Below are 11,100 nucleotides of genomic sequence, written 5' to 3'. Positions count from 1 at the left end.
ACCAAGAAAAACAGGGTTAGAGCGGACGAAAAACAAGATAAACAGGGTTAGAGCCGGAGAAAACCAAGAAAAACAGGGTTATAGCCAAACAAAACCAAGAAAAACAGGTTTAGACCAGAAGAAAACCAAGAAAAGCAGGGTTAGAGCGGACGAAAACCAAGATAAACAGGGTTAGAGCCGGAGAAAACCAAGAAAAGCAGGGTTAGAACGGAAGAAAACCAAGAAAAGCAAGGTTAGAACGGAAGAAAACCAAGAAAAGCAGGGTTAGAACGGAAGAAAACCAAGAAAAGCCGGCTTAGAGCTAAAAAAAAACAAGAAAAACAGGGTTAGAGCGGAAGAATACCAAGAAAAGCAGGCCTATAGCCAAAAAAAACCAAGAAAAACAGTATTAGAAAAGAAGAAAACCAAGACAAGCCGGGTTAGAACGGAAGAAAACCAAGAAAAACAGGGTTAGAGTAGAAGAAAATGAAGAAAAGGAGGGTTAGAAAGGACGAAAACCAAGAAAAACAGGCTTAGAGCGGAAGAAAACCAAGAAAAGCAGGGTTAGAGCGGACGAAAACCAAGATAAACAGGGTTACAGCCAGAGAAAACCAAGAAAAGCAGGGTTAGAACGGAAGAAAACCAGGAAAAGCAGGGTTAGAACGGAAGAAAACGAAGAAAAGCAGGGTTAGAGCGGACGAAAAACAAGATAAACAGGGTTAGAGCCGGAGAAAACCAAGAAAAACAGGGTTAGAGCCGAAAAAAACCAAGAAAAGCTGGCTTAGAGCCGAAAAAACCCAAGAAAAACAGGGTTATAACAGAAGAAAACCAAGAAAAGCCGGGTTAGAACAGAAGAAAACCAAGAAAAACAGGGTTAGAGCAGAAGAAAAGGAAGAAAAGCAGTGTTTGAGTGGAAGAAAACCAAGAAATGCAGGGTTAGAACGGACGAAAACCAAGAAAAGCAGGGTTAGAATGGAAGAAAACCAAGAAAAGCAGGTTTAGAACGGAAGAAAACCAAGAAAAACAGGGTTAGAGCAGAAGAAATCCAAGAAAAGCAGGGTTAGAACGGAAGAAAACCAAGAAAAACAGGGTTAGAGCCGAAAAAAACAAGGAAAACAGGTTTAGACCGGAAGAAAACCAAGAAAAGCAGGGTTTGTGCGGACGAAAACCAAGAAAAACAGGGTTACAGCCGGAGAAAACCAAGAAAAGCAGGGTTAGAACGGAAGAAAACCAAGAAAAGCAAGGTTAGAACGGAAGAAAACCAAGAAAAGCAGGGTTAGAACGGAAGAAAACCAAGAAAAGCCGGGTTAGAACGGAAGAAAACCAAGAAAAGCCGGGTTAGAGCCAAAAAAAAAAACAAGAAAAACAGTATTAGAAAAGAAGAAAACCAAGAAAAGCCGGGTAGAACGGAAGAAAACCAAGAAAAACAGGGTTAGAGCAGAAGAAAACGAAGAAAAGGAGGGTTAGAAAGGAAGAAAACCAAGAAAAGCAGGGTTAGAGCGGAAGAAAACCAAGAAAAGCAGGGTTAGAAAGGAAGAAAACCAAGAAAAACAGCGTTAGAGCCGAAAAAAACCCAAGAAAAACATGTTTAGAGCGGAAGAACACCTAGAAAAGCAGGGTTAGAGCGGACGAAAACCAAGATAAACAGGGTTACAGCCGGAGAAAACCAAGAAAAGCAGGGTTAGAACGGAAGAAAACCAGGAAAAGCAGGGTTAGAACGGAAGAAAACGAAGAAAAGCAGGGTTAGAGCGGACGAAAAACAAGATAAACAGGGTTAGAGCCGGAGAAAACCAAGAAAAACAGGGTTAGAACGGAAGAAAACCAGGAAAAGCAGGGTTAGAACGGAAGAAAACCAAGAAAAGCAGGGTTAGAGCGGAAGAAAACCAAGAAAAGCAGGGTTAGAACGGAATAAAACCAAGAAAAGCAGGGTTAGAACCCTAACCCTGTTTTTATTGGTTTTCGTCCGCTCTAACCCTGCTTTTCTTGGTTTTCTTCTCCTCTAACCTGTCTTTTCTTGATTTCTTCTGCTCTAACTCTGCTTTTTTTGGTTTTCTTCCGATCTATTTTGACTTTTCTTGGTTTTCTTCCACTCTATCATGTCTTTTCTTGGTTTTCTTCTCCTCTAACCCATTTTTTTTTTGTTTTCTTCCACTCTAACCGTCTTTTCTTGGGTTTCTTTCACTCTAACCCGTGTTCTCTTAATTTTCTTCTGCTCTTACCCGGCTTTTCTTGGTTATCTTCCACTCTAACCCGTCTTTTCTTGGTTTTCTTGCAGTCTAATCTGTCTTTTCTTGGTTTTCTTCCGCTCTAACCCATCTGTTCCTGGTTTTCTTTCACTCTAACCCGACTTTTCTTGGTTTTCTTCCATTTTAATCCATCTTTTCGTGGTTTTCCTCCACTCTAACCCTACTTTTCTTGGTTTTCTACTGCTCTAACCCGTCTTTTCTTGTTTTTCTTCTGCTCTAACCCCTCTTTGCTTGGTTTTCCTCCACTCTAACCCTGCTTTTCTTGGTTTTCATCTTCTCCGACCCGTCTTTTTTTGGTTTTCTTACACTCTAACCCTGCTTTTCTTCGTTTTCCTCCACTCTAACTCTGCTTTTCTTGGTTTTCTTCCGCTCTAAATCTGCTTTTCTTGGATTCCTGTTGCTCTAACCTTTCTCTTCTTAAATTTCTTCAGCTCTAACCTTGCTTTTCTTGGTTTTCTTCTGCTCTAACCCTGCTTTACTTGATTTTCATCTGCTCTGACCCATCTTTTCTTCGTTTTCTTCGGCTCTAAGCCAACTTTTCTTGGTTTTCTTCCGTTCTAACCCTGCTTTTCTTGGTTTTCTTTCGCTCTAACCCATGTTTTCTTGGTTTTCATCTGCTCCGGCCCGTCCTTTCTTGGTTTTCTTCGGCTCTAACCCATCTTTTCTTGGTTTTCTTCCATTCTAAACCGTCTTTTCTTGGTTTTCTTCTGCTCTAACCCCTCTTTTCTTGGTTTTCTTCCACTCTAAATTGTCGTTTCTTGGTTTTCTTCCCATCTAACCTTGCTTTTCTAGGTTTTCCTGCCACTCTAATTTGTCTTTTCTTGGTTTTCTTCCTGTCTAACCCTGCTTTTTTTTGTTTCCTTATATTCTAACCTTATATTTTATATATAAGGTTATATATATATATATATATATATATATATATATATATATATATATATATATATATATATATATTATATATTTTTATATATATATATAAATACTTATATTTTTTTGTTTTCTTCCGCTCTTACCCGTCTTTTCTTAATTTTTTTACCCTTTTCTTTAGTGCGGCCCCCTTTCCTTTTTTGTAGCTAAGTGTTCTCTGTTCATCTACTATGGCTCCTTTTTCACTATTCAGTCCCTCATCTACTCATTGTCACGTTCCAACATGGTTCCTTGTGTAACTCCATTGATACCTCCACATCTACATACAGCTTCACTGTCAAACATCAGCTCCATGTCCCCCCCAGACACCTCAAAATCCCCCCCAAACATTTCTGCCCCCCAACCACTCAGCATTACTCCATTATCAGAACCAGAACTCACCTCCTGTAGTGCTGTTCTAGGCCGAGCAACGTGATGGCGGAGAAGCCAAGTCCTGCAGCTCCATCCAGCAGCTCTTGGTCCAAGGCAGCAACAGAGCAGAAGAGCTTCTTCATGTGGGTAGATGTGACCTCAGCGAGGAGCTCCAGCAAATACCTGCTGCCCCCTGGTGCCAGCCCTTATATGAGCACCAGGAGGGGGCGGAGCCAGCCCTGCAGCCAATCAGGTGCATTGCCTGCACTTGGGCTGTACTGCTGTGACTCCGCCCCATCATGGCTTCCAACTATGACTAAGCATTTCTATTATATCACCCTGATTATATAATGATATCATAGCCCCCATCACCCCCCATCGTTCCAATTTCCCCCAGCATATACCCCAGAGCGGTGCCCACAGTGTCACCCCATTGTGACCCTGAGATCTGCACCCCTGTGTCCATATACTGTGCTGTTGTTTCTCCTCTATCCACAACCCTCCCCTATAAGAACAAATAAATATAATTACTCACCTGTTACTGTTTTGTTTTTGTCTTTGTTCTTGAATGGGGATGTTATGTAACATCCTGATTGGGCACCTGCTGAGGAGAGGGGCCCACCCCATGGGCACAGGTGGGGGCCGTTGAGGGGTGGATTGTGATTGGTTGGAGCCTGGCTCCTCCCCTCCTTGATTGGTATTTAAGGGCTGGGAAGGGCAGGGGGCAGCATCAGTTCCAGCTCGGTGCTCCTATGGGAGCATTGGGGGTAGTGGATTCTCCTTCCTGCTGCTTTCGAGGTCTGGATGCCATATGGGATGCGACTCTGCTTGGAGATCCTTTCCTTTGGGGTCAGTGGTGAGTCTTTGGCTTTGCAATGGGGTAAGGAATTTCTTCTTTATTACTGGACTGATATCTTCTCCTTTTGATTGCTCCTAGCTGCACTTATGGATGGGGGTGAGAAGGAGCTGTATCTAGAGCCTCCTTCCTTTGGATGGAGGGCTCAGCCTTCACAATGGGGTGATCAATCCCTTCTTTATTGCAGGGTTTGGGGGTGGAATGAGTCACTTTGGGATGCTCCATCCCTAGAGGTGTTTGAGGCTGTGGGACCTTGGTGTGGTGGTTGGTGACTGTCCCCATAGCAGGGGGGTTGAATGGAGATGGTCATTCTTGTCCTCAGTCCTAACCATCATTTGATTCTATGCTCATATATTGCAGAGTATCAGCCCCAATGTTGGATGCTATGGGACGTTGTTTATCATCATCTCCATCTGGACACGGAGCCATTGGCTGCTGCTCTCTGGACTCAGTTCTACAGCCAGTTCTTCATCCATCTCATCATCTTCCCATCCACTTGGTGTCTTCATCATTGGACATGAGGATGGTGTGGGGTCCTGCATCAGAGGCCTTGTTGAAGTCTAAGTAGATGATACCAGCAGGTCTTCCTTCGTCTACTGATGCATCAGTGCCATCATAGAAGTCTATGAGGTCAGTCAAGGAGCATTTGCCCTTGGTGAGGCCGTGTTGGTTCTCCATCATCACCTCCTGCCTTCCTTGAGCCCTGGGTCCTTCTATGAGGATCTCCATCGTCACCTCCTGCCTTCCATGAGCCCTGGGTCCTTCTATGAGGATCTCCATCATCACCTCCTGCTTCAATGAGCCCTGGGTCCTTCTATGAGGATCTCCATCGTCACCTCCTGCCTTCCATGAGCCCTGTGTCCTTCTATGAGGATCTCCATCATCACCTCCTGCTTCAATGAGCCCTGGGTCCTTCTATGAGGATCTCCATCGTCACCTCCTGCCTTCCATGAGCCCTGGGTCCTTCTATGAGGATCTGCTTTGTGATCATTCCCAGCACAGCAGTGGGACCGACGGGTCAGCCGTTCCTGGGCTCATCCCTTCTACCTTCCTACAAAGGAGCGCCATGTTGGCCGTGTTTCTGCTCACCGGACTGCACCCCATTGTCACCACTTCTCAGTCTGCGATGCATCTCATCTGGACTCATAGACTGTTTGATTTCAGGACCTTGGTTGGTCTTGCACTGGGTTGTTGACCTTATAAGGTCCAATGGGGTCTTATGTGGGGCCCTATTGGTTCCAGTGGGCTCTCATGGGGCCCCAGTGGTTCCAACATCCCTCCCTACCAAACCCAAGGTGAGTGCTGTGTCTATGAGCTCCCTGCAGATGTGGGCAGTGCCTTCATTGCCGTGTTGTGTCCTACAGGTTCCAGCAGAGCACAGAGATGTGCGGCTCCTGTTGAGAGCAGTGAGGAACAGAAACCTGCATTGCCTGGACCCAGCTTTGCTGATGGTAACTCTCAGCCCAGCAGGTAAGGGCAGCACATAGCAATTGGTTTTTACCTGATTCATACTGAAATTGAAGGTAATGTTCCATTATTATAATGATAATATCTGCTCTCATCCTTCTGCATTCTCTTTTCCTCTGTTCTCTGCTGTTTCTTCAGCATTTCCTGCAGTGTTTCCTTTGTTCTCATTTTGCTGTTCTGTTCATTCTATGGGCCTTGTTGTTCATTTTGTTGCTTCATTCCCTTCCGCCTTTCATTCCATGTTGGAGTTCCAAGCAGTTTCCTCTGCTGCCTTGCCCTCCATCTTGATCATCTTTGCAATGTTCTATTGGGCCTTGCCCCCCATCTCCATGTTTCTTGTAGTGCCCTTTTGGGCCTTGCCCCCCATCTCCATGTTTCTTGTAGTGCCCTTTTGGGCTTCGCCCCCCATCTCGATGTTTCTTGTAGTGCCCTTTTGGGCCTTGCCATCCATCTTGGTGTTTGCTGCAGTTTTCTCTTCAGCGTTGCCCTCCATCTTGATGTTCCTTGCAGTGTTCTTTTGGGCCTTGTCCTCATCTTGATGTTCTGCGTGATGTTCCCTTGGGCCTTGCCCTCCATCTTGATGTTTTACATGATCTTTTTTTGGCCTTGCCCTCCATCTTGATGTTTCAGCAGTGCTGTTTTGGGCCTTGCCCTCTGTTTTGCAGTTCCATGCAGCGTTCTTTTAGGCCTTGCCCTACATCTTGATGTTGTATGTGCCCTTTTGGGCCTTGCTCTCCATCTTGATGCTCCTTTAATGCCCTTTTGGGCCTTGTTCTCCATCTTGCTGTTCCCTGCCATGTTCTCTTGGGCCGTGCCCTCCTTTTTGTTGTTCCTGCACTGTTCTTTTGCTGTTTCCATTTGGCCTCCTACGCTGCCTTCCCTTTTCCCTCTGTTCTTGGTGTTTCATACCACTCTCCTTGCTGTTGCTTTCCCTTGTGCTTTCCCTTGGCTGTTCTCTTACTGTTGCCCTTGCCTTACTGTTGGTGTTTGCTTTGCTTTTCTTTTGTTGGGGCTTTCTGTGCTTGTTCTGCTGCCTTTGGCTCTATGGGGTTTGGTGGGAGGCAGCATTCATGGTAATGTTGACCTGAAGGGACCTTTATGGGATAATTGCAGGAACTTTATGGCCTTAATGGGAAATTTAGTGATAATTGCAGTTTTCTGTAGAGTATCTGTAAATCTAACCCTTTGTTTTTAAGTAACCTTCATTCTAATGATAGTGCAAAATATCATTTTACAGTAACTGCACCTTTAACCTTAGAAATAGCATTTCTTCTATTTCTAATAGTATTTATTCTTTCCCTAATAGCATGGATTCTATCCTACTGCTGAGAGCAGCGAGGAACAGAAACCTGCATTGCCTGAAATGCTCCAGAACCAGCTTTGCTGATGGTAACTCTCAGCCCAGCAGGTAAGGGCAGCACATAGCAATTGGTTTTTACCTGTTCCATACTGAAATTGAAGGTAATGTTCCATTATTATAATGATAATGTCTGCTCTCATCCTTCTGCATTCTCTTTTCCTCTGTTCTCTGCTGTTTCTCCAGCATTTCCTGCAGTGTTTCCTTTGTTCTCATTTTGCTGTTCTGTTCATTCTTTGGGCCTTGTTCATTTTGGTGCTTCATTCCCTTCAGCCTTTCATTCCGTGTTGGAGTTCCAAGCAGTTTTCTCTGCGGCCTTGCCCCCCATCTTGATGTTTCTTGTAGTGCCCTTTTGGGCCTTGCCCCCCATCTTGATGTTTCTTGTAGTGCCCTTTTGGGCCTCGCCCCCCATCTCCATGTTTCTTGTAGTGCCCTTTTGGGCCCTGCCCCCCATCTTGATGTTTCTTGTAGTGCCCTTTTGGGCCTTGCCCTCCATCTTGGTGTTTGCTGCAGTTTTCTCTTTAGCTTTGCCCTCTCTCTTGATGTTCCTTGCAGTGTTCTTTTGGGCCTTGTCCTCATCTTGATGTTCTGCGTGATGTTCTCTTAGGCCTTGCCATCCATCTTGATGTTTTACGTGATCTTTTTTTGGCCCTTGCCCTCCATCTTGATGTTTCAGCAGTGCTGTTTTGGGCCTTGCCCTCTGTTTTGCAGTTCCATGAAGCGTTCTTTTAGGCCTTGCCCTACATCTTGATGTTGTATGTGCCCTTTTGGGCCTTGTTCTCCATCTTGATGTTCCCTGCAGTGTTCTTTATGGCCTTGCTCTATTTTGCAGTTCTATGCAGCATTCTTTTGGGCCTTGCCCTCTGTTTCATTGTTCCCTTTGTTCTTCTCTTGGCTCTCCACGCTGTTTTCCCTTTGGCCTTTGTTCTTGGTGTTTCCTATAATGGTCTGTTTGCTGTTGCTTTTGCTTTGGTTTCCCTTGGCTTTCCTTCTTTCTTTTGCACTTGCCTTACCCTTGGCTGCCTTTCTGTGGTTGTTCTGCTTGTCTTTGGGATTTGTGTTAATGTTTTGTTTGTGTTAATCTTGATCTGCTCCCCCGGCTTAATGCGGGTTGTAATGATAATGACTGTAACCTGTATTTGTTAATGGAACTGATATTTACCTAATATTTACCCAGTACTAAAGGTGTCTGTTATGATAAATGCAGTCATAAAAGTTATGCTCAGTGCTTTATGTGAAAGTTACTTTAATTATGATCGTAGTGTGCGATACAATTGTTAAACTTACTGCAAATTTAGACTTAAAAGTAGCATTAATTATATCCATAATAGCATTAATTATATCCCTAATAACATTAATTGTATCCCAGTGCCTTCATTGTCATGTTGTGTCCAACAGGTTCCAGCAGAGCACAGAGATGTGCGGCTCCTGATGAGAGCAGCGAGGAACAGAAACCTGCATTGCTTGGACCCAGCTTTGCTGATGGTAACTCTCAGCCCAGCAGGTAAGGGCAGCACACAGCAATTGGTTTTTACTTGTTATGTACTGAGATGCGAGGTTAGTGGCTTTGACTTCATTTTTGCACTCCGTGGTGTCCTATGGGCTGTCTGTGCTTGTCCTACTGTGTTGTCTTTGTGTTTGGTCTCTGCTGTTGCTCAGTTGTTTCTTGCAGTGTTTTTCTTGCTCTCCATTTTGACATTCTTTGAGGCATTCTCTTGGGCCTTGCCCTCCATTTTGGCGTTCCTTGCGTCGTTCTTTTGGACTTTGCTGTCCATTTAGGCATCCATTGCATCATTCTTTTGGACTTTGCCGTCCATTTAGGCATCCATTGCATCATTCTTTTGGACTTTGCCGTCCATTTAGGCATCCATTGCATCCTTCTTTTGGGCTTTGCTGTCCATTTAGGCATCCATTGCATCATTCTTTTGGACTTTGCTGTCCATTTAGGCATCCATTGCATCCTTCTTTTGGACTTTGCCGTCCATTTAGGCATCCATTGCATCATTCTTTTGGGCTTTGCAGTCCATTTTGCCGCTCCTTTTCTTGTTCTCTTGGGCTTTGCCCTCCTTTTCAGTGTTCCCTGCATCCTTTTGTAGGGCCTTGCCCAATATTTTGATATTCTCTTGGGTGCTTTCTTCCATTTTGCAGTTTCCTGCATCATTTTGTTGCGCCTTTATGTCCCTATTGCTGTTCTCTGCAGTGTTTTGTGTTGTATTATGTTCTGTTTTGATGTGTTTTGTGCTGCTCTTTTGGGTCTTGCTGTTCATTTTGGCATTGTCTGTGTTCTTCTTTTGCACTTTTTGCTCCATTTTGGTGTTTTTTGTAGCAGATTATTGGGCCTTGCCCACTATTTTACATTTTCATGTCCCACTGGCTTCAGCCCATTGATCTAACTATCTCTTTTTCTTCCTCAGGGCCCTTATATTCCCTGGCTGATGGATGTTCCCCTTTGATGCAGCGCTCCATGCTGCCATGCAGGTGTTCAATAAAGCTTTGTGGGGCTGACGATCCATCACAACAGCACATCAGCTACATGTTAGTCAATTAACCTCTATTTAATTGGAATTAGCTTTTGAGTTAAGTTCTCTTAACCAAATTGGTTTAAGGTTTGTGTTCAGTTAACCTTACCCAAATTGGTTTTAGATTTGACATCACACTTAAACAAATTGGTTTTAGCTTAGTAATCTATTAACTTCACCCACATTGGGTTTTGTTTTGTAATCATTTAACTGCAACTAAATTGGTTTTTGATATGTTGTTAATTAATCTTAATCAAGTTGGTTATAGCTTTTCAATTAATTATTTTAACAAAATTGGCTTTAGCTTTCTATCAGTCATTGTTAATCAAATTGGCTTTAGTTTTGCCATTATTTTTAATCAAATTGACTTTAGTTTTGCAATCATTTAATGTTACTTAAATTGGTTGTAGCTTTACAACCATTTAAGTTTAATCTAATTGGCTGTAGCTTTGCAATCTATCTACCTTCATTGAATTGGCTTTAGCTTTGCAATCATTTAATCTTAAACTAATTGGCTTTAACTTTGCTATTATTTAACCTTAACCAAATTGGTTTAAGGTTTGATTTCAATTAATATCAGCCAAATTGGCTTTATTTATCCTTGCTTACGGGGCTGGGTAGCCCATTTTTTTTCTATTAGGGCTATCCCAGCCCCGTAACCAACGCCCACGGCCTGAGGGAGCTGAGTTGCTTCCCGGCCACTCTTTGACTCGTGCCCATTTGCGGCCACTCTTTGACTTGTGCCCATTTGCGGCCATTATAAGATTTACGCTGATTTCAGCATGTGCAATTATTTTTTGTCAACCAAATTAGCTTTTGTTCTGGAGTCAATTAATTTCAACCCAGATTGGCTTCAGCTTTCTATTCAATCATTGTCAACCAAATTGGATTTTGTTTTGGAATCTAAATTTCTAATCCAAATTGGCTTAAGTTTTGCATTCAATTAATATCAACTAAATTGGCTTTAAATTTGGCTTCAAATTAACTCAAATTAACTCAAATTAACTCAATTTAATTGGCTATATTTTTGAAATCAAATTATTTTAGCCAAATTGGCTTTATTTATCCAAGCTTACGGGGCTGGGCTAGCCCAGATAGAAAAAAATCTGGGCTAACCCAGCCCCGTAACCAATATCTATGGCCTGAGGGAGCTGAGTTGCTTCCCGGCCACTCTTTGACTCATGCCCATTTGTGGCCACTCTTTGACTTGTGCCCATTTGTGGCCATTATGATATTTACACTGATTTCAGCGTGTGCAATTATTTTTTGTCAACCAAATTGGCTTTAGCTTTGCATTCAATTATTGTCAACCAAATTGGATTTTGCTTTGCAATCTAATTATCTAATTCTAATTGGCTTAAGTTTTGTAATCAATTAATATAAACTAAATTTAAC

At 43.1% G+C, this 11,100-nt stretch overlaps 1 long non-coding RNA gene across 1 annotated transcript; it reads left to right on the top strand.

The window, feature by feature from the left end:
• Positions 1-4,948: 4,948 nt before the first annotated feature.
• LOC146759097 (uncharacterized) lies at positions 4,949-10,781 on the top strand. The gene is made up of 4 exons (XR_014932346.1): positions 4,949-5,832; positions 7,136-7,237; positions 8,585-8,690; positions 9,601-10,781. It is a non-coding gene; the product is annotated as an uncharacterized LOC146759097 (long non-coding RNA).
• The last annotated feature ends 319 nt before the right edge of the window (positions 10,782-11,100 follow it).

This window comes from Coturnix japonica, chromosome 10 (assembly GCF_054131305.1).
Source record: "Coturnix japonica strain WE chromosome 10, WE-NBRP24, whole genome shotgun sequence".
NCBI classification, from domain to species: Eukaryota; Metazoa; Chordata; class Aves; order Galliformes; family Phasianidae; genus Coturnix; species Coturnix japonica.
This window is presented reverse-complemented; position numbering and strand designations above follow the sequence as displayed.